The sequence below is a fragment of the Tiliqua scincoides genome, chromosome 3 (genome assembly GCF_035046505.1).
Source record: "Tiliqua scincoides isolate rTilSci1 chromosome 3, rTilSci1.hap2, whole genome shotgun sequence".
Taxonomy (NCBI): Eukaryota; Metazoa; Chordata; class Lepidosauria; order Squamata; family Scincidae; genus Tiliqua; species Tiliqua scincoides.
The window spans coordinates 35,384,407-35,410,635 of NC_089823.1; the positions used below are offsets into that span (position 1 = coordinate 35,384,407).

Here is a 26,229-nt window from a genome sequence, read left to right on the forward strand (position 1 = left end):
CCTTGTCCATATTCGGCAAGAGGACCAACAAGATGGCAGACTGGTCTGAAGCCCACTCTGAGGAGTTGACACCAGTCATTGAGGAAAAGAGGAGAGCTCAAGCAGCATACAAGGCCTGTCCCAGTGAGCGCAACCTGCAGGTCCTCCGAACTGCTCGCAGCAAAGTCCAGCAGGCTGCCAGGTGATGTGCTAACGACTACTGGCTCCAGCTCTGTTCTGAGATACAGATAGCAGCTGACACCGGCAACATCAAGGGGATGTATGATGGTATCAAGCAGGCCCTAGGTCCAACACAGAAGAAAATTGCCCCTCTGAAGTCTGCAGCAGGTGAGGTCATCCAGGATCGGGCGCAGCAGATGGAACGCTGGGTGCAGCACTACTCTGAGCTATATTCTAGAGAAAATGTAGTCACTGAAGAAGCGCTGAACAACATTGAGTGTCTGCCTGTGTTGGAGGAGCTTGACAGTGAACCAACCCTAGAAGAACTTCATGTGGCCCTGGACTCCCTTGCCTTTGGCAAGGCACCTGGAAAAGACAGCATCCCTGCTGAAGTCCTAATGTGCTGCAAAGAGATCATCGTCACTGAGCTGCATGAAATCCTCTGTCTCTGCTGGAGAGAAGGTGGAGTACCTCAAGACATGAGGGATGCAAACATCATCACGCTGTACAAGAGCAAAGGTGACAGGGGTGACTGCAACAACTACCGTGGCATCTCTCTCCTTAGGGTTGTAGGAAAGTTGTTTGCCCGAGTTGCACTAAAGAGGCTCCAGGTACTTGCAGAGAGCGTTTATCCAGAATCACAGTGCGGATTCCGAGCCAACAGGTCCACCACTGATATGGTATTCTCCCTTAGACAACTGCAGGAGAAATGCAGGGAACAACGACAGCCACTCTTTATAGCCTTCATAGATCTCACGAAGGCTTTTGACCTGGTCAGCAGGGACGGCCTCTTCAAGATTCTCCCCAAGATCGGATGTCCACCCAGGCTCCTCAGGATCATCAGATCCTTCCACAAGGACATGAAGGGCACTGTTGTCTTTGATGGCTCCACATCAGACCCCTTTGACATCCGAAGTGACGTGAAGCAGGGCTGTGTTCTTGCACCAACCTTGTTTGGGATTTTCTTCGCTGTCCTGCTGAAGCAGGCCTTTGGAACTGCAACAGAAGGCATCTATCTCCGGACCAGATCAGACGGAAAGCTCTTCAACCTCTCCAGACTGAGAGCAAAGTCCAGCTGAAATGTCTGTGTGACTTCCTCTTTGCCGACGATGCAGCTCTCACTGCCCACTCTGCCAAAGATCTCCGGCAGCTCATGGATCGTTTTAGCAAGGCCTGTCAAGATTTTGGACTGACGATCAGCTTAAAGAAAACACAGGTCATGGTTCAGGATGTGGACTCACCTCCCTGCATTACAATCTCTGCGCATGAACTGGAGGTTGTCCATGACTTTGTGTACCTTGGCTCAACGATCTCCGACACTCTTTCTCTTGATACCGAGCTAAACAAACGCGTCGGTAAAGCAGCTACAACGTTTTCCAGACTCACAAAGAGAGTCTGGTCCAACAAGAAGCTGACAGAACATACCAAGATCCAGGTCTACAGAGCTTGCGTCCTGAGTACACTGCTGTACTGCAGCGAGTCATGGACTCTCCGCTCACAACAGGAGAGGAAACTGAATGCTTTCCACATGCGCTGCCTCCGATGCATTCTCGGCATCACCTGGCAGGACAAAGTTCCTAACAACACAGTCCTGGAACGTGCTGGAATCCCTAGCATGTATGCACTGCTGAAACAGAGACGCCTGCGTTGGCTCGGTCATGTCGTGAGAATGGATGATGGCCGGATCCCAAAGGATCTCCTCTATGGAGAACTTGTGCAAGGAAAGCGCCCTACAGGTAGACCACAGCTGCGATACAAGGACATCTGCAAGAGGGATCTGAAGGCCTTAGGAATGGACCTCAACAAGTGGGAAACCCTGGCCTCTGAGCGGCCCGCTTGAGGCAGGCTGTGCAGCATGGCCTTTCCCAGTTTGAAGAGACACTTGGCCAACAGTCTGAGGCAAAGAGGCAAAGAAGGAAGGCCCATAGCCAGGGAGACAGACCAGGGACAAACTGTACTTGCTCCTGGTGTGGAAGGGATTGTCACTCCCGGATTGGCCTTTTCAGCCACACTAGACGCTGTGCCAGAACCAACTTTCAGAGCGCGATACCATAGTATTTCGAGACTGAAGGTTGCCAATATATATAGGCGGTCTCTAAGATATCCTGGCCCAGAGCAGTATAGGGCTTTAAAGGTCAAAACCAGCACCTTGAATTGGGCCCGGAAACGAATGGGCAGCCAATGTAGCCCCCGGAGAAGCGGACTGACAGAGTCAAACCGCCTGGCTCCGGTGACCACACGGGCCGCCGCATTCTGTACTAATTGTAGTTTCCGAACCGTCTTCAGGGGCAGCCCCACATAGAGCATGTTACAGTAATCTAACCTCGATGTCACCGTGGCATGGATCACTGTGGCCGGGTCTGCATGATCCAAGTATGGCCGCAGCTGGCGCACCAGCCGAAACTGAGCGAAGGCCCCCCTAGCCACAGCCGCCACCTGGGAATCCAGGAGCAGCTGCGAGTCCAGGAGGACCCCCAAGCTGCGAACCTGCTCCTTCAGAGGGAGTGCAACCCCATTCAGAAAAGCCGATAATCCAGCACCTGCATCGAGGATTTCCAAACCAGGAGAGCCTCTGTCTTATCCGGATTTAATTTCAGCTTGTTAGCCCCCATCCAGATCCTCACTGCTTCCAGACAGCGTTCCAGGCCCTCAACCGCCATCCTGGAGTCTGGAGAAAAGGAGAGATAGAGCTGGGTGTCTTCAGCATATTGATGGCACCTCACTCCAAAACCCCGGATGACCTCTCCCAGCGGTTTCATGTAGATATTAAATAGCATGGGGGACAGAATTGAACCCTGCGGCACCCCGCACCTCAAAGGCCAGGGTGTCGAACAGGCATCCCCCAGCATCACCATCTGGGACCGACCCTCCAAGTAGGAGCGGAACCACTGCAAAACAGTGCCTCCAACCCCCAACTCGGCCAATCGGCCCAGGATACCATGGTTGATGGTATCGAAAGCCGCCGAGAGGTCCAGCAGGACCAACAGGGACGCACTCCCCCTGTCCAGTCCCCGGCGTAGGTCATCCACCAAGGCGACCAAGGCAGTTTCTGTCCCAAAGCCCGGCCTGAAACCAGATTGAAAAGGATCCAGATAATCCGCTTCATCCAAGACCCTCTGGAGTTGGGCCGCCACCACCCGCTCAATTACCTTGCCCAGAAATGGGATGTTGGAGACTGGCCAGTAGTTATTCAACACAGTGGAATCCAGGGAGGGCTTTTTCAGGAGGGGGCAAACCACCGCCCGCTTCAAGGCGAGTGGCAATGTCCCCTCCATCAAAGAAGACTGGACCACCCTCCCTGTCCACTCAGCCAGTCCCCCCCGGGCCGCTCTAATCAGCCAAGCTGGGCAAGGGTCAAACAGGCAGGCAGACAGCCTCACACTCCAAAGGAGTCTGTCCACATCCTCAGGCTGCACAAGCCGAAAAGAATCCCACAACACTGGTCAAGCCGTTGCCAAGGGGACATCATCAGACATTGTCAATGTGGCATCCAAGTTGCGACGAATACGATCGATTTTATCTGCAAAGTGTTGGGCAAACACGTCACAGCGGCTGACCGTGTATTCCTCCTGGACTACCGGAGGGGCCTGATGAAGGAGGCCCCGCACCACACGGAACAGCTATGTTGGATGGCTATCAGCAGACGCAATGGTAGCAGAGAAGAACGATCTCTTCGCTGCTACCACCGCCACGGAGTAGGCTCTATGATGAGCTCTATTCCGTGTCCGATCGGATTCATCGCGCGTTTTCTGCCACCGTCGCAGTTCCCCTTGTTCCACGATATGAATCCTGGAGAGAAGAGCTATTGTACCTTTGGAGGGGGGGCGGACTTGGAAAAATGTTATTGGACTAGGGAACAAGGTTCATACAACCATATTGCAAATTGGTGAGGTATTTTTTTTTAAAGATGTGCTTCTTTAAAACAGCCTGCAAGTGAAAAGGTAATGGGCGGTGTAGGAATAAATACACCACTGAGAGATGCCGCTGGCACCATCCCTTTGCTCTTTCATAACAATACAGAACATTTCTTTTTGGGTGAGGAAATAGCAGAATTTGGATTAAATCAACAATTTTTGCAGTTTTGTCAAAAGTGAAAACCACACCATGTCTACTGGTCTTTTGTTTTGTAAGGCAGTAATTGCTCACTTTGTGGCCTCAGCTTTCCAGCACAAGTTGAAACAATTTGCTAGTTTTTCTGCAAATATTGAAAAAGCCCATGGCTTGGATCCAAAGAACTACTTAGGCATACCCAGTAGAATCTTTGGCCTCTTCCTTTTGACAGGTACACCTCCCTGCTGCATCACAAACTCCTCCAAGCTTTCCTCAGTCTCAAAAGGAGCTTGCCAGGCCACATGGGGATGGGGGTGCTGCTGTTTAAAAAACACATGTCCAAATTTCCCTGAGGTGTGAGGAATTACAGTTCTTCAGCTACATGATGTTCTACATATGGGTTGCACTTTAGTTCCTAAAGTAGGGCTTCTCAAACTATGACTTAGTCAATTATTACTTAATTTGCTGATTATCTTTATGTTGCAGAGATGCAAAGTTAAATCTGCTGTTCCTCATAGAGCTGTTAATATATGAGCTGTGGAAATCCCCTTATCAGGGGCAGGCCATTTCTGTTCTTTGTTTGCTTACTTGTATTTATGTCTATGCCTAATAAAGATTGATGATGATGATGAACTAGGACATTGCGACTCTCCAGCCTGATGGCCCTGGCCTCTGCTCCCTGGAGCAGATGTCCCTTGAGATCCCCAGGATCTCTTAGCTAAGGGGGAGCACAGGGACTGGCATTTACTTACCAGTCCCTGCAGCAGCCTCCCAAGGGTGTGGGAAGCCCTGCGCAACTCACAGGGCTCCCTGAAGCTTAAAAAGTGAAAGCGGAGCAATCATGCTCCACTACCGGTTTTGCGGACGTGGGGCACAATCCCTCTGCTTTCACTTTCTAAGCTTTGGGGAGCCCTGCAGATGGTTGCGCAGGGCTCTCCGCACCCTTGGGAGGCTGCTGCAGGGACTGGTAAGTAAATGCCAGTTCCTGCAGCCCCCTTAGTGACACAATCCTGGGGATCGCGTTGCTGATTCCCCTGCCTCCGCAAGGAGAGTTTGAGAACCACTGTCCTAAGGGGGAAATGTGGGGATTTTGTAACATGTGAAGCAGTTTTTATAAATACATCCTTGTTACATGAAACTTAGTGGTGTTGCAGCTGGGTGCAAACTTAATGGGTGTAGCAGCTGGGACTGCATTTTGCTGTTCACATTCTTTCCTTCCACACATCCTTTTTCATGCATACAACAATCATTCTGGCATTGTTTAGCAGGGGTCACTTGCTCTTTCCTACAAGCTCCTATGAATGTACTACTTCCATAGTAGAGAGAAACAGGCTATGGTACCCTGAGAAAGAGGGGGGTAGTGAGTGGGAAGGAAAGGGTATAGTGCTAGGGTGGGTTATCTACATACAAATACATAAGGATAATTGCAGGAGAAGGTTAAAAGGAGGTCTAATTGGGAACAGACAAAAACAGCAGGTAGCTCTGTTAGCCCTTTGGGAAAATAGTAGCATAAAGTCTGTCTTAGGCCTACCTAAACTATTGCAGAGTAATGAATAAACTTGGAAGTTCATAACAATATCTCTTCAGGCTGGTTTTAAGCAAAAAGAAAAAAAAACACTCAAAAAATTTAGGAGAAAAAGGGGAAAAAATGTTGCAAGCTTTGGCTTCTCTTCATACCCAACCATTTGTAATTATCTAAGTTGCAGGCCAACAGACCATTAACTAGGACAGTGGTTCCCAAACGTCTTAGCACCAGGACCCACTTTTTAAAATGACACTCAGTCGGGACCCACTTTTGCTTACCAGACTTTTAAAAAAGGAAATTTAGGGAAAAATTATTTATAAGTAATAATAACTAGGAAAAAACCCTCGAACATTTATCTCCCTATATTTACAGATGCTTGCACACTGCAGGAGCCGAGCTCTTTGCAGAGAAATTTGCAGTATCTGATTTTTTTGAATAGCCTCAGGACTAGAGGCAATTAGTTATCTGAACTTGTCATCACCCTTTGTCAATCCATCAAAAATCAGGTCACCACCCACCACTGGGTACAGACAAAGTGTTATTTAGGCAGTGTGTTGAGGAAGTGTCTTTGTTTCCAGAAGTAATCTTGGTTCTTAAAAAAAATGGGAAGAGAGGTTATTTCAATCGCTTTCTTTCTGATCCGTTCAGCACTCAAGAGCCTGCAGCTGGCCTACAGCTCTTGCCACTGCTGTTAGTGCAGCTTATAAGCAAGAACAAATACTTAGTGATTAATTCTTTTAGAAGAGATTACATTTCTGAAAAGGCAACTTAGGTTGCAGAGCTGTACTCATTTACTTGGGTGTAAGGCTATTGAACTCAGTGGGACTTACTTCTCAGTAGACATGGCTAGAGTTGCACTGTTAATTACCTATCTAAAATCTAGCTTAATCCTTGCCATTTGTTTATTGGAGAAAATATTTTATCTAGCATTCAGCAGGGCCCCTGTATCCATGTTTCCTGTATCTGTGATTTCTGTGGATCTGTGATTTCTGTGGCTCCTGTATCTGCAGATTGGATCTGCAGGGGAGGGGGCCCTCTGCGCCCCTCTGGAGCTGAGGGGAGGTCTTCTGAGCCCCGCAGAGACCGTGCGTATTCACCCATGACCTCCATGGGCCTCAGAACAGCTGTTAGATTGAAAAAAAGAGTTACTTCCAGTTTTATCATAAAACTGGAAGTGATGTATTTATCTTATAGGTATCCTGAGGCCCAGGGAACACCTGGAGATAGGGAAATAAATGTTTGAGCATCTTTTTTCATGTGTGTGAGTGTGTGTGTTCCAAGTCCTTCAGTGACAAGTAGATCATTCTTTTTCTTTTTTTTAATTCTTGTAAAGCAAGTTTGTAAAGGTAGAGTTGTTAAAATGATAGTGTCATTTTAAAAGTGGGTCCCAGTGCTATAAATTTTAAGAACCACTGCACTAAATGAATGCACACTCTACCCTGCTAGAGGATGTAAGAACTTCTTGCTTCCTGGAACTTGACCCATCTTTGAACTTTATTTAAAATCCTGTTTTAATGCCTATTCCATTGTTTGTTCAAATTTGGCAACAAATAACCCCAAATAGTATTTTAACATACATTTTACGCGAAGATCTGCTTTGGTCATCTTTAGCTGTTAAGTCCGATATGGACAATTGAGGGCCTATAGCTGAATTCAGCCTAAAGAATTTTAACCCCAAACAGATGCACCAAATTTCAATCAAGGTGTGATTTAAAAAAAATAAATCTTAAAAAAACTTTTAAGGAAGATAAATATTTTAAAAGTATGTAAATATTTTTAAAAGTATTGTGTGTTAAAGGGAGAGAATGAGTGTGAGGTTCCACATCTAAAAGTCATATCTCTCATACAGTTTTTGTGTGTAATTCACCTTCAGATTTGCCCGAGCATATGGGATCCATAACGGTGAAGCCCTTAGTGCTTGATATTTTGTACTTAAAAGTTTGGTTACCTATCAGCAGACAGGCTGTGCGGGAAAATACAGTTCTTGAACTGAAGCATTGTCTAAAGATGTAAGCCCCATGTAGAAGTTATCATTCACACAATCAAGTGTTCAGGGTAAGGGAGAAGTGGAGGTGCATCACCAAGCCGGCCCCTGCAGTGATTTGATCCTGAAGCGCCAACTCCCATGTGTACAGCTTTTGTCAGCAGCAAGAGATGCTGTACTTAGAGAAACATATTTCCCCTTATTCAGAATGCATTTCTGGCTGAAGCTGTATCAGTGCAGGGGTAGAGTGTGGTCCCATGCCCTGTCTAAGCCCTCCCCGCTTCTGTGGACTTTTGATCATGTGAAAGGTACAGTAATATCTATGCAGAGCTATAGAGTTTGGCTCTTCTAAATGATTTTCTCCTTGGTATATTCTATAATCTGTTTAAAAATTAAGTGACCTTTATTCTTTTGTATGAATTTCATTTCCGTACCGTTTCTTGCGGTTTTTTGTTTTTGTTTGGTTGATTTTAGATTTGTGTTTTATGGATATATTATTTAAAATTTAAGCCATTCTTGCCCAAAGTTGCGTATACGCAACAAATTTGTACACCTGTGGGCTGGGCAGAAATAGGTTAATATGAATGCATGCTTCCCCCCCCCCCCAAGCGCTTCACTGACTTCCTTCTTCCTGGATCTAGTACAAGTCCTTGTCTTTACCTTCAAAGCCCTCCATGGCCTTGCCCATCCCTACCTCACAGATCTCCTATGTGGTTACACTCCTGTCCATAATCGTAGTACCGCCAGTCCCAACACCCTCAAGCCTCTGCTGATGGAAGGTCTCCTGCCCCCCTCAAATGACCACTCTTTCTCACTTGCTACCCTCTATGCTTGAAACACCTGTCAGATGCCACCTTGATTGCTTCCTTCAAATCCTTTCTTATTCGCACTTTTATCAATACACCCTTCCCTATTGCACTAAGCAGTAACTGAAATGATGGCATATTCTTTCTCTGTTGATTTTGCCTTCCCTTCCCCCTATGTTAATTTATGTAGTACTTTTTGGGCCAGTGAATTGTTCTGCAGTCCTCATTGCATCTTACAGAAGTCAATGAAATAGGTCCTTCATGTTTCCTGATTTTGCAGAGTGGGCAATAAGTCCTGCTTGTGATATTTGCCAGACCACCTGTTAAGAGAGGGGCTGAACTAGAGTGATATCAACAGGATTCCCAGAACCAGTTATTCCATCTGTACAAAGTGTTTTATGCTGAGATATAAGTGCTATAAATTGGTGTAATTCACTTTTATGATCCCTTTTACCTGTGGTTTCCGAACAAGCAAACAAAAAAACCTTTGCATAGTTTGGCATTTGTTTTCTTTTTTTCAGGGAGGAAACACTATCACAAAGCAGCATGTCTTGGTAAAACTGTGCAAGAACTTGAATGTCTTGCTGAATTTTTTGTATTCCTCTTATACAACTTCCTCTGGATTTCCTTCCTCTTCCCTTGGTTACTCCATATTTCAAGGCTTTTCCTGGCCTTAAGGCAATTTTCAGAAACATGCTTAAAAAAGACTGGTGTACTGATGGTTGAAATGCTTCCATAGCTAAATGGATTGTGGGTGGGTGGGGCAAGGAAATTGTTTCTCTTCAGCTGGACATCTGTAGTTTTATTTGCATGTACGGCTATTTCAGTAATTCACTGCCTGAATATAGCACTGTACCTGTACCTTTCTGATCAGAGGTCACCTGTAGAGCCGCCCTGGGTATGTTGTCACTGGGTGGGACCAAGTACCACCTGCAACACTATGAAGTACCACCGCTAGTTGTAATTGTTCTACTAGTTGAAAAGGACCCCTTTAACTCTGTTTTTAGAAAGCTACAGGGCACAAGCACATGGCTTGGCCACATGGGAGGACTGAGTGGGTGAGACCTGCGCATTTTATTAAATACACCATTTCTCTGCCTTTTTCCCTTATTTGTAAACACTGAGTTCACTGAGACACAGTGCTACCATCTTGCCTGTGTTTGCTGGAGAGGATACTGAGAATGTGTAAAGTGCCAGCCCAGCAAGAAGAGACAGTTGTTCTGTATCCTAGGAAACAGGACAGAAACGTTCAAGGAATGTACCCATGCATATCCATCCCTTGATTTCTCCCTGTTAAATGGTTGCTTCTTCACAGACAATCTATGTGCATTGACTTCATTGAAAAAACATTACGTTTTCAGATCTTGTAATGTAACAGCTGATTTCATAGCTGTGATTATTTGTTTCATGTACTTCATGTTGCAGTTTGCACTTTTTGAATGGTCCACTTAAATAAAATTTGGTAGGCAGTTTGCCATGGATTTTAGAGGGAGTAGATTGTTGGCATGCATATCTGTGGGCATGCAAGATTGTACATTTATTTGGCCTAGGGAATTTTGTCCAGTAGAGCTGAATGTAGTCCAGTAACTAAATAACTGTGTTTGTGTTAGGAAAGCAAGTTCATTTCAAGATGTGTTAACTATGGATTGTCCTCCCCCCCCCTTTACTGCAGTGAACACTAGGAGGTTATTGCATATATGTTATGAGCAGGTGACAGTAGAAACAAAGAAAAAATAAGGGCAGAGTCCTAACCCGATATGTCAGCGCTTTCTAGCACTGACATAAGGGCAATGCAGCTCTGAGGTAAGGGAACAAACATTCCCTTACTTTGAGGAGGCCTCTGTGAGTACCACCCAACTGCAGGATGCAGCACATGTCCCATCTCCCATCGACATCGCTATGCCAGTGCTTTAAAGCACTGATATAAGGGGTTAGGATTGCGCCCTAATTGAAATGCTCTCTTCATACATATCTAGCCTGGCTGACTATTCTGTTCAGGGTTGGTTTCAGGACCAAGAGCACCGAATGCTGCAGTATTTTGGGACAGGAAACAGAAGAAGAGGTCATACTAACTAGTGCTGTTTCTGCCAAAGATATCTGTAATCAGCTACAGTATACACAATTTGAATTCTCTAGGACTACTTCCTATGTAAATGTCACCACAGGCAAACTAAGAGCTCAGAGTATCCTTTTATACCTTGTCAAGTGAATCACTAGCAGGGCAACTCTCTGTGCACACTAACGCAGAAGTAATGCTCATTGTATCAAGTGACTACAGTCCTACACATACTTACCTGGGAGTAAGTACCATTGAATTCAGTGAGACTAACTTCATATGCATAAAATTGTGCTTAAAAGCTGTACAGTATTACATCTATCCCTTTTCAGAGTAAACCAATTCATGTGGGCACCTCAGGCAGAAGGTTGGGGGGGGAGTGACCAACTCCGCCGACTAACCTCCACTGCTGCTACTGCTCCTTACTCTCCCTGTACTGGAAAAGGAAGAGGAGGGTGTAACAGAAGAGGAAGTGTGAAGGAGAGAGGTGGGCTGCAGCATTTAGCATCCTTCACACTTCCTCTTTCAGCAATGAGAGGACAGGGTAATATGTCAACAGGTAAGTATTTGACAGGCTGCCTCAGGCATTTGGTGGTCTTGGGCTAACCCTACTCCCTTCCTTATTTTGAATGGTAGAACTGGTAAGTACCAATAGCAGTTGCATTTTTATAAGCACTATTTTTCTCCGTCGACAAAGACATTATTTCATTTAATTAACTGGCTAACTGGTCAGTAAAGTGTTTTATTTAATTTCTTGGCCCAGACATATGTGAAGAAAAGTCTGATCAGTTTTGAAGTGATACTTTAAAGACTAACAGCATTTTTGTGGCATGAGTTTTCAAGGGCTATCATTTTCAAGGTACAGTTTTCAGGTGAGATCACTGAAACTTCCTGCCTACAGGGTTTTCTTTTTTATTCAGAATTTATGATGAAACTAGATTTTTAGCTTATGCAACCCTTCATTTAAGACTCTTGGCATTGCTAATAAAAAAAAAACAAACCTGAGTAAAAGTCTCTGTTTAAAAGGGAAGGGAAACATCTGCTGTATTTCACCACTTCCTAACTTCCAGCTCTTCCTGACTTACAACTGTGACTTCTCAATCCATCCATGTAAGATTACAATCCTATGCATATTTGCGAGAGTAAGCTCCATTGCAAGCAGCTGGACTTGCTTCTGAGTAAACATACCTAGGATTGGATTGTAGTTCATTTGGTAACAAAGGCTTCTCTGCCAGCTGTAATGCAGCCTTTGTGTTTCTAATAATAAGCTAAAACAGTGGTTCCTAAACTGTGAGTTGGGACCCACCAGCGGGTTGCTACCGGATTTTCAGTGGATCACAAAACTGACAAGGTGATAGTTAGCAAGGAAAATGAATTGAGCTCTGTGGAAAGCCACGTGTGTGTTTACTCATGAGTAGGCAAATGTGCCTTGGTCCATTTCAAAGAGCAGGCCAAGGGACCCCAATGCCACCAGAATGTTCCTAATGAATATAGAGCTCAACAAACTTTCAAGAAGGAAGTTCCACACTCTGAGAATCTGATATGGAAAAAGTACTGAACCCTATGGAAAGCGAAACAGAGCCACATATGCACATTACTAATGGGTAGGGGAATATGCTTCAGCTCTTAATTACAGGCCAGGCAAAGGGGAAAGCAAGACCACCAGAATGTTCCCAGTCTGATGAACATGGAACTCAACCAACACTCCAGAAGGTGGCCGTCCCCACTAGTAGAAAGGATAAAAACAAGCTTGAATGGCTGATAAAGTGAAACTTAAGTCCTGTAAAGTTGGATGAGTCTCAACAGTTTCCTTTTGAAAAGTGGGACCCAATGCTAAAAAGTTTGAGAACCACTGAGCGAAAACATTTCTAAAAGAACTGTTACCATTTCAAAATATTTGCCCTATTTGTCTGAAGTTGTATGCTTTAGTTAAAGAAAAAGAGGAACATCCACCTATGCCCTGCATGTTTCTTTACTTTCCTTCCTTGGTGTGCAAGATTTTCTAGTTGCAATTCAGACTGAGCTAAAGCTCTGCAGGGCATACCCCATCCTTCTCCATTGTTCTTAACCTGGAATCCCTGCCAGCTCTGATTGGCAAATATAAGTTGATTGGTCCACCAATCAGGGCTGGCACCCTGATCAAAATGCAGTTGATGGATCAAAATGCACTTGCTGCATTTTGATCCCTTTTATGTGCACCTAGCTCCCCCTACTATGAATTTTCCTTCTCCGTTTCCTTCTGATGTAACAACTCCTGGCCTTCCTCTTCCCTGGCCTTCCTCTTCCTGGCCTTCCTCTTCCCTTGGTTAAGATTATGTGAGGCTGACGCAGATGGAGCAGTTCTTCCCCTCTCCACACCTTCAGAATGAGGGCAAAAGAGAAGGGGCTGTTGCTGCCTCCCTGGCTTGCTCCCAGGATCCTCCATGCTAATGCAAGGGGTTGCAGGAGCAAGCAATTGGGTAGTGCAGTGGGGAGAAGTGCTTGAACAAAATGCATTAATACTTATTCCCCACCTCTATTCCTTACCAGCCAATTGCTTGATCTCAGCAGCCCCTTGTGTTGAGCAATCCACAGGGTAACCCAGGAGCAAGAGTTGTGGCAGCCTAGAATTGATAGTTATGAAAACAGCCTTTAGCAGTGACTCAGTTATCCTATCTATATACACAAGTTGCAAATAGGGTTCAAAAGATAGAAGTACTGTGCAACTTTCTATTTTTGTAACCAACAGTGCTGTGATGTGAAAGGCAGCTGCAAGGGCTGGATCTGTCACCCCATGGGACCCTATAGATGTGGGCCATGGGCACATGCTGCCCATGGCCCCATATGTGTGGCACTGCCTCTGCTGCCACCAACCTCCCTTCTTTCAGTTTGCTTTGTCCAACTGCCTTCATCTCCTATCTGGGCTTCATTATTATCACCTCATTTTGGTTCACCATAGTTGTCTGCTGGAGACCGACTTTGTCGTCTCCAGCAGAAGCCAAAGACAAATTCTATGATGACCTGGCCACCACTATCAAGAAGATCCCCGTCATCCTCTGCGATTTCAATGCTAGAGTTGGTGCTGATAACAGTTCGTGGCCCACTTGCTTAGGTCAGTTCGGCATTGGGAAGATGAACGAGGATGTGGACTCACCTCCCTGCATTACAATCCCTGCGCATGAACTGGAGGTTGTCCATGACTTTGTGTACCTTGGCTCAACGATCTCCGACACTCTTTCTCTCGATACTGAGCTAAACAAACGCATCGGTAAAGCAGCTACCACGTTTTCCAATCTCACAAAGAGAGTCTGGTCCAACAAGAAGCTGACAGAACATACCAAGATCCAGGTCTACAGAGCTTGCGTCCTGAGTACACTTCTGTACTGCAGCGAGTCATGGACTCTCCGCTCACAACAGGAGAGGAAACTGAATGCTTTCCACATGCGCTGCCTCCGGCGCATTCTCGGCATCACCTGGCAGGACAAAGTTCCAAACAACACAGTCCTGGAACGTGCTGGAATCCCTAGCATGTATGCACTGCTGAAACAGGGACGCCTGCGTTGGCTCGGTCATGTCGTGAGAATGGATGATGGCCGGATCCCAAAGGATCTCCTCTATGGAGAACTTGTGCAAGGAAAGCGCCCTACAGGTAGACCACAGCTGCGATACAAGGACATCTGCAAGAGGGATCTGAAGGCCTTAGGGATGGACCTCAACAAGTGGGAAACCCTGGCCTCTGAGCGGCCCGCTTGGAGGCAGGCTGTGCAGCATGGCCTTTCCCAGTTTGAAGAGACACTTTGCCAACAGTCTGAGGCTAAGAGGCAAAGAAGGAAGGCCCATAGCCAGGGAGACAGACCAGGGACAGACTGCACTTGCTCCCGGTGTGGAAGGGATTGTCACTCCCAGATTGGCCTTTTCAGCCACACTAGACGCTGTGCCAGAACCACCTTTCAGAGCGCAATACCATAGTCTTTCGAGACTGAAGGTTGCCAATACATGAGTTGTTTAACTATGGTAAACCTATACTTCATAGGCTGAGTGCATTCTTATACATACTTTCCTGGGATTAAGCTCCATTGCACATAAAAAGGCTTACTACTTATTGTACCACTTAGCCCTGCCTCCAGATTGTTTTTTTCAACCTGTTCATAAATGACCTGGTGGCAGGGCTAAGCAGTGAGGTGGCCAAGTTTGCACATAACACCAAACTTTTCCAAGTGGTGAAGACCAGAAGAGATTGTGAAGAGCTTCAGAAATATTATAATGCCAAATTATTGTACAAATCTATGGTAAGGCCACACCTGGAGTATTGTGTCCAGTTCTGGTTGCCACATCTCAAGAAGGACATAGTGGAAATGGAAAAGGTGCAAAAGAGAGCGACTAAGATGATTACTGGGCTGGGGCACCTCCCTTATGAGGAAAGGCTACAACATTTGGGCCTCTACAGCCTAGACAATAGGTGCCTGAGGGGGGACATGATTGAGACATACAAAATCATGCAGGGGATGGACAGAGGGGTTAGAGAGATGCTCTTTTCCCTCTCACATAACACCAGAACCAGGGGACATCCACTCAAATTGAGTGTTGGGCGGGTTAGGACATCTTGCCTGGATGCCTTTAAGAGGGGATTGGACAAATTTCTGGAGGAGAAGTTCATTACAGATTACAAGTCATAGTAGGTATATGCAAGCTCTTGGTTTTAGAGGCAAGCTGCTTCTGATTGCCAGATACAGGGGAGGGCACCGGGACACAGGTTGTGCCTGTTGTCTTGTGTGCTCCCTGGGGCATTTGGTGGGCCACTGTGAGATACAGGAAGCTGGACTAGATGGGTTTTTGGCCTGATCCAAGGGGTTCTTCTTATGTTCTTACTTCTCAGTAGATATGCTTAGGATTGTGCTGTGAAATGTTTTCCTCTCTTCATCCTGCTTTTGGGAGGGACAGAGGGGAAGAGATTTTCTTGCTTTAGTTCTCCAAGGGCGCAATCCTAACCCACTTTCCAGCAGCAACATAAGAGCAATGCAGCTCCAAGGTAAGGGAACAAACATTCTCTTACTTTGAAGAGGCCTCAGTGAGTGCCATCCAACTACTGGATGTAGCACATGTCCCAATGGCACAGCTATGCCAGTGCTGGAAAGTTGGTTAGGATTTGGGCCCAAGTGATGCAGAGCCACTGCTTCTGATTTTAAAAGTGCCTTGGGCTAATCTTTCTTGCACTGGCCTAAGCATTGTACTTGCTCTCTGTTTTGTGAACCAATTTCTTTTAGGAGCATTAATATGTTTGTTTTCTTAGTGGCTTAGTATACCTGATGTACTGTTTGCTTTCTTAGTGGCTTAGTACACCTGACAGTAGCAAGCCACAGTAAAAATAAACATCAGTCAGATTTTTGAGTAGTTTGATCCCTAGCTGGGCAAATAAAGACTCTTTTTATAAAAAGGTAGCAGAGGTTGACCTGGAAGATCAGGGGGACCCATCTGACTCATTATGTGAAAAATGCCTTGACTCTGTGCTACAAAGTCAGACATGTTACACTGAAAAACAAGTGGCATCTACAGGGGGTCCCTAATTCTGCAACTGAATCTGAAGTTGCAGATCTTCACATTACCTTCTCATGTTGGAAGGTATCAAGGACTGTTAGTTATGGTATAGAATGCTTACCTGTAATGTAAAAACAGCATGGTTTTTGATCTCTCTCTCTCTCTGAATGTCCAAGCAAGTTCAACTTGAGTCTCACAAGCATTTGGCTGGGATTGGGCAGCCTGCCACAATCTGTTCTCTTAGAACAATATTGATACATTTGAATGAAGTCTTTGTCTTCAGAGCACAGAAAAAAAAATCTAGCAGTTTGAAATTTGGCTTGAAGTTTTAACATTGCTTTAACGTTCAGTTTGAAGACTTTTAGAGCACTAAGTTGTGCACACACATGCTAGAAAGCACATATTCACACCAGCTCTCATAGAAGAACACTAGTAAGCTTAGCTTTCTCATATTCCTTGTTTTTCATTTTGAGATCAGTTTTGGGGTACACATAAGTGTGACTAACAAATAGTAATGTTTTAACTGAGTTTTAGTGGACTAACTGCATTCTAGAGTTTAAAGAGACATGATATCAAAGCACTTCCGGATTAACACATTGCAAAGGTCAGATTCCCAGAGAAAATCATTTCACAGCAGTTTTTAGATGAACACGCACACCGTGACGTCAATAGCAAGTATGTCGCATTTCACAGGTTGCCTTACGAAGGCCACAGAACATCATCCGATGGTTATGGATGAGGTCAGGTTTGTGTGCAGTGCCATTGGCTAACTGCTGGGGGTATATTGTATATGACAGATGTATGAGATGGCCTATTATAAAACAACGGATGTTTTGAACCCACCAATAAATTGTCTCCAAAGGTGTTTCAGGGAGAGAACCCCAGATTGTAATAAAAGTCAGCTAAAGGAGGCGTTACAGGCTTCTCTTCTTCACACTTGCTATGCTCACAGTCTCCTTTGGGGACGTGGATGGATTTACAATCTTTTGCTGATGGATTTACAATAAAAGCCTGGATCTGATCACTTTTGTCTACTGAGTTTGCTTTGGTACCTGGGATTACAGTGCAACATCTGAGATCTCTTGTAACATCTAGGATCCCTTGTAACATCTTGGTTTTTGCACCTTGCAACACTCATGCAACACTTTCCTCACTGGATGGCTAGGAAACAGGGAGGGAAACATGATTTTGATAATGGCTGTGACTAGTATCTGAGGAGAAGATCAGAGAATGACAAGGGCAGGTTCAGTGCTGGCTCCATTTTTTGGTGGACTCCTGTGCAAGGTGAGGATGGGCACATGAGCAGCTACAGCACGGAAAAGCAGCAGTAGGGCTGGGGGCACCAAAGGGTGGTAGCAAGTGCTCTGTTGGAGTATAAGCCTTGGCAGGTGCCGGAAAATTTTTCATCACTGGTTCCACTCTGACCAAGTTCAGGGACCAGCTAGGGACTTAATCCTCTGGTACTAGGTACTAGTTTCTCATCCTGACCAACTGCTTGTTAAGTACAATCTTGTGAGGAAGCATGTGGGGGAAAATGATGAAATGTTGTTGCAGGGATCTAGTGCAGTGCCTCATGGCACAACTCAGTGAATTGGCATGAAATAAGGAAGGAAGCAGGGCTATGGGTGCAATAAGATACTGAATGACTTTATTGTGGGGATAAATATACAGTAAAAGGGAGAGGGAACCAAAATGATATGCAGTGCAATACACTTGCAACTAAGCCATAAATGTTAGCAGTTGCTTGGTAAATTAAAAGACAAAGAGGAAATTCTTACCAGGTGCTTTGTATAAAAATGCAAAATGGAGGAGTGGAGGTGGCTGCACAAGATGTTGGCACCTTAGGGAAATCAGGGAGATTACCTAGGGAAAATGGATTAACGCACCCTGTGGTTGTGCTGGAGAAGGAGAAAACCTGGAAAGGGGGAGAAAAGAAGCTAGAAAGCATCCAGTGTTCATACACTGTGTGCATAGCTGTGGTTTAGATATGTAGTTTGGAACCAAAGCTGCAGGCAAGCAGCGAGCCCCTAAGCAGGCAAGGATTTAACTGTCTTGCTGTGGGGGTGCCTGTCTCTCCCACTCCCAAATTACTGCTAACCAGTGCCCCAAGTCTCTGAGAAGGGAATCAAGTGGAATCAGGATTCTCTTTGTTCTTGGAAGTCCTGGATGGAGACAGTTAAGGAAACAGTGATTTGGAGATTACCTGGGGCTCATCCCTTAGCCATCCCTTAAACCAGTGATTTTCAATCTTTTTCATCTCAAGGCACACTGACAAGGTACTAAAATTGTCAAGGCGCACCATCATTTTTTTTTACAATTGACAAGGTGCACCATGCCGTTGGTGGGGGCTCACATTCCCTAGTGGCCCTACTAATAAATGACCCTCCCCCAAACTCCCATGGCACACCTGCATACCATTCGCGGCACACCAGTGTGCCACAGCACAGAAGTTGAAAATGGCTGCATTAAACAGTAACAGATAGACCAAGGAGTCCTAAACTCTAAATGCATCAAATTGAAGGAGAAAAGAATAGAAGCACAAGGTGTGTCATCAGTTTGACTGTGCATGAGATCCAGAAGATAGTGGGGTTTGGGGGCCAATGATCAGGGGTACCGAAGGCCAAGGTTACCTGTATCTGCTGAGATGATGTTTGTTCATTGCTCAGGAAACCTGTTCCTCAATTAGCATATGACTTGTAGTTGCATTTATTATGAGCTTGGTGAGGGAAGCCAAGTTGAAGGTACTTATTTTGTGACCATGGAAGATCTTGTTTACTTCAAAATCAGGAAGCCTCCAGGATGTGGCTTTGTTTACAAGTCTGAATTGGCTGACTCAGCATGGTATTGGCTGGTCATAGAATTTTCCAAGGCAAGACTTCTCATATGCAAGCTAGACGTGTGGAACCTGATGTTTCCTTGACATCAGCCCAAGTGAAGGAACACAAGGTTAGCTGGAATCATAATGTCTTGGCATATACTGAGCATCAAGTATGTGTGAGCATGAAGGTGTTAGGCAACATGTGAGAGGCATCTCCATTTTCTTTGTCACCTCAGGAATCCACACTTTGCGATTACATAGTGTGAGGAGTTATTTGTGATTCTTTGCGTGGTATCAACCAAGTGGAAACCTCTTTTTCCGTTCAGTACATAAGAACAGCCCCACTGGATCAGGCCATAGGCCCATCTAGTCCAGCTTCCTGTATCTCACAGCGGCCCACCAAATGCCCCAGGGAGCACACCAGATAACAAGACACCTCATCCTGGTGCCCTCCCTTGCATCTGGCATTCTGACATAACCCATTTCTAAAATCAGGAGGTTGCGCATACACATCATGGCTTGTACCCCATAATGGATTTTTCCTCCAGCAACTTGTCCAATCGCCTTTTAATGGCATCCAGGCTAGACGCCATCACCACATCCTGTGGCAAGGAGTTTGATATAGATTTTAGGGGTTAACCTAACTTCTCTCAGAGGAGGAACATTAAGAAAAACATGACTAGTGTTTTTCTGTTAAAAACAAAGTAGAAAATGTCAAGATGACCTGCAGAGAGAGAAAAACATGTGTGTCATAGCTTTCCCAAAAGGAACATTCTAGGGTTGTGAAATCAAAGTGCAAGCCAGAACTTCTCCATACATGGATAACGGACTTCCCAGTGAGGGCTAGAACCATGCACTAGTATGCCAAATAAGGAGAGGGAAGTGACATGAATATTACATGGGTCACTTGTTTTTCATAGAGTACAAGTACAGGAGTTTTGGGTGTGGTTCGGGGAAGAAATCAAAGATCCACCATGGGGTAACTTAGAACCTGTATCCATCCTAATCTATTCTTAATCTGTAAATAGCATGTAAATAAATTTTTCTATATGCTTATAAAGAAGTCTATGTCTGCTTAGCAATTTGACCCAGAGACCAAGTCCCAGAAATCTCTCTATCAGTTGGCTGACCCAGATGGGACTCTGGTTGTTCTCTGCTAAGCAGTTGGGGAAAAAAAACCAAGCAACTTAAATTGGAAAAGACATGGGATACAGGTTCTCCCTGTACATGATGATTTCTCCCCTGATTGCACATGATGTCTAATGGTGTGAGTGGTGCAAGCAGGTAAGTATGTGTTTAAGTGTTGTCTAAGTGTCTGTCTGTTTGGTCGACCAGAGGTTGCTGCAGTGAAGCTGCAGTGAGGTTGTTGCAGTGGAGCTGCAGTGGAGTTGCTGCATGAGGGTGTGGTCTCAAGATAAGTACAGGGTACAGAAGTACAGTAATGTACAAGGTACCTACCACAAGGAAGAACAGGGTACAATAGGAGCAGGTGTCCTTGTCTGGTACCTTAAGTAAACCTTGTTGGGTAAATAAGGGCCCTCGGGGAAAATTGTGTGTATCCTCGGTGATTTTACTGTCTGGGTAAGACAGGTTCCAGTTCTGGGTGGCCAGAACTGCGGTGAAACAGGTAAAAAAAATTGTCTGGACCCTTGTGTGTGGTAGACATACCTGTGGGAAAGTTAGTAAGCAATCTTTAATTAGTGCTCACTGTCCTTTTAGAGACAGAGAAAGAGTTTAAATTTGTAAATATTAGAGTGACTCAAGCAGTTTCTGTAGTTAAAAATTTGCTTTAGCAGCGTAGCAACTTGGCAGTTCTCCTAAAAATAGTCAGTGAATCTGCTTCCTGTCTAAGGCTGTATTGTTTTAAGCTAAAGTGAGTTAATATTTATAACAGAGCTGTGTGCTTGTGTGCTGGTTAAAAAGAATATGGAGCAAAGTAAGAATTTAGGAGGAGCGAATACGAAGAAAGTTAAGAAAAAATTAAAAGGACAATGTGCCCATTGTTGATCCAGCAATGAGATCTAACAGAAGTTAGTACCTGAAGTAGTAAGGCTGTCGTGGCATCTGAAGAGAAGAAAGGTAAGATTGTATTGTAAGTGTGCTTTCAGTGTTGGAAACCTCGGAATGGAGAGAAGTCTGAAGTAAGTATGACATGTTTAATTCTTTTGCATGTACATTAAATTATAAGCATTAAATTATAAGCTGTAAATTATAAGCATGTGTAATGTGAAATATGCTATTTATAGGTGCAGATGTGTATAAAGTGAGTAATGTGTTGGAGTGTTTAAAGTCCATGGACATGTGTGAGGTGTGAGAATGAGAGTGATAAGTAAATATAATACATGCTGTGGTATTATGAAGTGCTCTTTGTCAAAGTTCTTCCCTCACAGGAATTGCTAATTGTTATGCAAACGTTAGTAAGTGTCACTTCCAAAGTGATTGTGAACTTAAGTAATAAACTCATTATGATTTTGACTTTATGCTGCCTGTTTATTTCATGTTTCTTTGTTTCATGTTGTCTATCACATGTGCCTTATCTCCTATTGTCTAAATAAGGTATATAAACTTCTCTAATTCTTCTGGTTGCAATTAGTGCTTCTAGTTGACTTTTAGGTAAAGTCAGCTAAGTTAACGGCAGTGATTTTTTTTTAACAGTGAGTGGAGTCACTCCAGTTTTCAGCCTGGCCAGGCGAGGGAAATCTAAGTTTCCCTAGTTATACATGTTTTTTGGACTTTAGAAAGTCCTGAGTTTTTTCAGTTTAAATGTTAAAAAAAAAAAATTCCTGCTTGTGCTTTTAGTAAAAGTTAAGCTAAAATTGTCTGTCTGGGTGTTCACCAGTTGTTCGGCAATTTCCCAGACTGGTTGCGTAAGCTCCCTGCTGCAGCTGTGATCTGCAACAGATTTAACTGTGATTTAACTGTGATCTGCTCAGTTCAAGTAAGAATTTTTCCTTTCTGCGTAGTCATATGTCTAAAAAAAAAAATTAAAAAGATTTTACTTGAAAGTAAAATAATGCTTGAAATGATTGTTTTAAAAGCTGCACCTCAAGTTACTAGTCCACAAAGAGGATTTTAGTAGCTTGCTGAACGGCAAGGCAAGATTCTGAACTTTTGTTCCCAATAAACAATGAACCAACATGGTAAAAAGAGATTTTACTTGTTGAGTACCTAGGTTGCAGGAAGTTGCAAGGGCAGCAGTTGATAGAGTGTCTGAAACCCTTGAGAACAAAGTCTTCCCTCAGTTAGGCTAAAAGCAATTTGCAAAGCTATCCCCTCAGTTTCCCCTTCCCATTGGAGGTCTACAGTTGCATTCCACTCTGGTAGGTTCCTGGCAGTCTACAGAAGTGCCACCTTGTCACCTTCTGTGGGTTGTAGGTTCCTTGCAGCTAGGAATGCAAGCCCCTCTGGGTTGCTAAATTATTTTGGTTCAGGCTTTGCAATGCTACTAAGTCTAAACCGTACATATTCATAACACTCTCCTCTGCTGACTGAACCTAAATGAATCTCATAGTTGTTTGCAGTGCTGCAGTAAGATCTGCTTTGTCTTTACCTTAGAACACAGACTGTTGTAGCCCCTGCCTGCCTTGCAAGTGGCTGCATCTCTTCTAGCTTTCCTACAACCGTGATCTTGGGTGAGAAGTGTCAGTGTGGGTGAGCTATGTTGCTAAGTGAGTGATGGCACTAGTTTTCTTTCTTCCTGGATGCATCTTTGTACCTAACCTAGTTACTGATAGAATTTAAAGCTTTAGTACATGCCAGTGAGTCTGTATTCTGAGAGAGCCTGATGTGCAATTGCATACCTCTCTGCAATAAAGTATCCACATTTTAATAAAAAGAAAAAAAAAACACGCTAGTCCCCTAAAGTTGGTTGGCTTGGCTAGCTCAGCTGATGTTTCTCAGTCCCAACCTCTGCCCTATTATTTCTGTGCCTGAGTCCCAGAACTGTCCCTTTATACCCCGGTCCTCAAACCCAGATTTTTCTACAGCGTCACTGTCCTGGGCGCAGCAGCAGCCAGAGCTGTGGTAGCAGATTGCTGGCACGTTCTTGTAGATAGCTTTGCTGTAAAGATGTAGTAGTAGCCCAGCTAGAGATAGCGAGTCAGGTAGCAGTAGGCAGCCAGTATGAAGACTAGGAGAGGTAAGGTGAAGCCTTCACCAGCAAGGTGAAGCCAGCCACCAGCAGTGCGATTGATGCAATATTGTGCAAGTGGGCTGTGCAGTAGTATGCCTAAGTGTGCAGAAACTTAGAATGACATAAGAATCAAAATCCCAACAGGATCCCTGCAGAAAGCAAGATAGCTCCAAAGATGACCCCCACCAAAAGGAAGGTAAAGAGTCCCACCAGTAGATTCTGGATTGAGACCAGCACCGCACATGCCCAGCAGTCCAGAGACCCTTATAGCTCCAAAGCCCTTTCTTAGCGTAAGGAGGAGGTAGCAGCGAAGAGACCTCTAGAACGCCTTTGTGCTCCAAGAACCCTGAATCAATCCTTTCAGAGCGTGTGTCTGATCCCATGGCAGCTTCTTTTCTAGCTGCATTCCGAACCTGAGTTCTGTACCCAGTCCCCAAAGACAGTCCTGTTTCCTTTCTTATCCCTTGAAATTTTTATCCCTTGATTTCTAGGCTGTGTCTCTGTTGTGTGTATCCTTGTCAAATCAGCCCCACATCTAGTCTTTGCCAGTTGCTCAAGTGCTGATTTTAAGAAAGGGTGAATTAATTTGTGTACATTTGAATGTGTAAAGCTAATGTTGCGAAAATGCAAGGCTCAAATAGTTTGTATGTTTAGTTACTACTATAGCAACCTTCAGTCTTGAAAGACTATGATATCGCATTCTGAAGGGTGGTTCTAAAACAGTGTCTAGTGTGACCAAAAAGCCAATTCGGGAGTGGCTGTCTCTTTCACACTGGGAGCAAGTGTAGTCTGTCCTTAGTCTGTCTCCCTAGTTATAAGTCTTCCTTCTTTGTCTTTTTGCCTCAGTCTGTTGGCAAAGTGTCTCTTCAAACTGAGAGAGGCCATGCTGTGTAGCCTGTCTCCAAGCCGGCTACTTGGAGGCCAGGGTTTCCCATGTGTTAAGGTCTATTCCTAAGGTTTTTAAATCCCTTTTGCAATTTCTATCAAAAGTTACCTTTGTGTTAAAAGTGCACAACAGTAAATATGTGTTAACAGTGTCTGTGTAAGCTAACTACAGGAAATTTTTTTTTTAGAAGCACATCCAAATTGTGATATAAATTAGAAATGAATGAGCATGATTAACTTATTCATTCTTAGTAAAAGAATTGAAATAATAATTAGAAAAATGATAATCTCTTGAAAAAAAAATTCCTTGCTATGCTACTTTATTGTCATCTTAAAGTTCAAATTGTAACCCCTTCCAGTTCTCTTCTGGTACCGGGGTGGCCTATTCTATTAGTGTGCCACTGTGCTGTTATGTTGTTTGTGATGCTGCCATCAGAAGGACGCTTCTGCTGGCAGTATAAGGTTGATTAAGTATTACATGAAGTAATTAATATTGCTGTGTTTTGCCATTTAGCATATGTGTGTTTTCGTTAGTATTTTCTTTTATTATCTATCATGTATAATAACATGCTTATCAAGTATATGTAAAAGAAAATTAAAGAAAATTTGCAAATGCAGGAGCAAAGTGATTTGAGTAAATAATCCTTAAAATAATGGGGAAAAAAAGAACCTCAACGTTCCAAGTTCAAACAAGCAGCAGTATACATTCACAAAGTACAAAAAGAATAAGTTTAGGTGAGTTTGTTTTAATCTGTCTGTTTTATTTCTTATAAGTTCATTTTGTATGCTCGCAATAACAGAGGCTTGTATGTAAAACAAAGTTTTATGATCTAAGTTCTGTGCTGAAGTTCTAAGAAATAAGCCAAAAGTTTCTGGGAAGTTGACCAAGATCGTTCAAAGAAAAGAAAAAAAAAAAAGTTCCTTTTCGTTTCAAAGTTTAAACTAAAGCCTACAAGGCCATATGGAAACAAGTGAAATGTTTTCTGTCTTTTAATAATTTGTCAGATTTGTTGTTTTGTATACAAACTTGTTAATTTGTATAGAGCTTATTCTTTTCCAAGTAAACCAAGTGCTTATGTTTAAAAAAATAATCATAGAGCGTGAGAGCTATCCATTTGAAATGAACTACTACCTGCACACAAAGAAAAAAAATGAAATAGACTTTGTGACTTTGTGACTTTGTTTAAAAAGAAAGATTACTTAAACAGTTAATGTCCTATAAAGCAATACTTTAAACTTTTCCAACAAACTATTTTAAAACATGAACTTTTCCAAATGATTTCTTAATAGACTTTTTCTTTAATGATTATAACTGTGTTTGTATTTTGTTGTGATGTGATGTTCTGCAAAATGTTTTTCCACTGTTCCAACATTTTTCACATTTCATATTTCATAATTATTTATTATGTTGATTTGTATTATGTTTTGCAATGTTGTTGTTTTCTTATTAATAGATGAATGTGTAAAAGTTAAGTTGTATGAGGAATGCCTGAAGTGTAACCAAATTGTTATTGTTTGATTTTAATTAATCAAAAAAGCAATAAGAAGAAAATAAGCTAAGAAGACATAAACATAGTTAACCTATTACACACCTATTACACCTAGTTAGAAGTAATGAAATCCAAAAACACTGCAAGTGTGAGTAAATGTAGGTAAAAAAAACAACTCTTAAGACGTGTTTCCCTATTTCCCAGAGAGAAGTGTTTTGCAAGACATTCCTTATTAGTTGAGTGTGAGTAAAGTAATTAAAGTCTAGCCGTAGTAAGACATAACTAGTATAACCTAAGTTTTAAAAAGTTAAGCTATACAAAAGTATGAGTTTCTTTTCATAAAGTCCTATAAGGTTTTTTCTAAAGTTAGTAAACACAAAGTATCTCTACATGAGACAGCATTTTCATATAGCTTTAGTTAGGTATACTATTCACAAATAAAGTGGTCTGTCCTTAGTATTATTAAAGTTAAAAGAATAGATTTGCAAAGTCTAAAGTACTTCTTTTACAGAATATTACTCTTTTAAAGAGTTGTATAGTGTGCATTTGAGCATTGTGTCGGCCATAAAATGAGCTAGCTTCTAACTAAAGCACTGATCTAAAGACAACTTATGTCTAAAGAGACTTAAGTTAACTTAAATAACAAGGCCTTTGAAGTAAGCAGCCATGGATGCGCAGCATCAGGTGACACGAATGCTTGTTGCATAAGCAAAATCTGCATTGTGTAACAAATGTAGAAGTACTACTAAATCAAGTGTTAAAATCACATATTGATTCACTAAAGATATTGCACTTTATGCAAGGAAACAT

The 26,229-nt window shown here is 43.5% G+C and overlaps 1 protein-coding gene across 3 annotated transcripts in view; it reads left to right on the forward strand.

The window, feature by feature from the left end:
- ST3GAL6 (ST3 beta-galactoside alpha-2,3-sialyltransferase 6) overlaps positions 1-26,229 on the forward strand; it is an 82,831-nt gene that overhangs the window by 19,966 nt on the left and 36,636 nt on the right. The gene's annotated exons all lie outside the window — the stretch shown is intronic.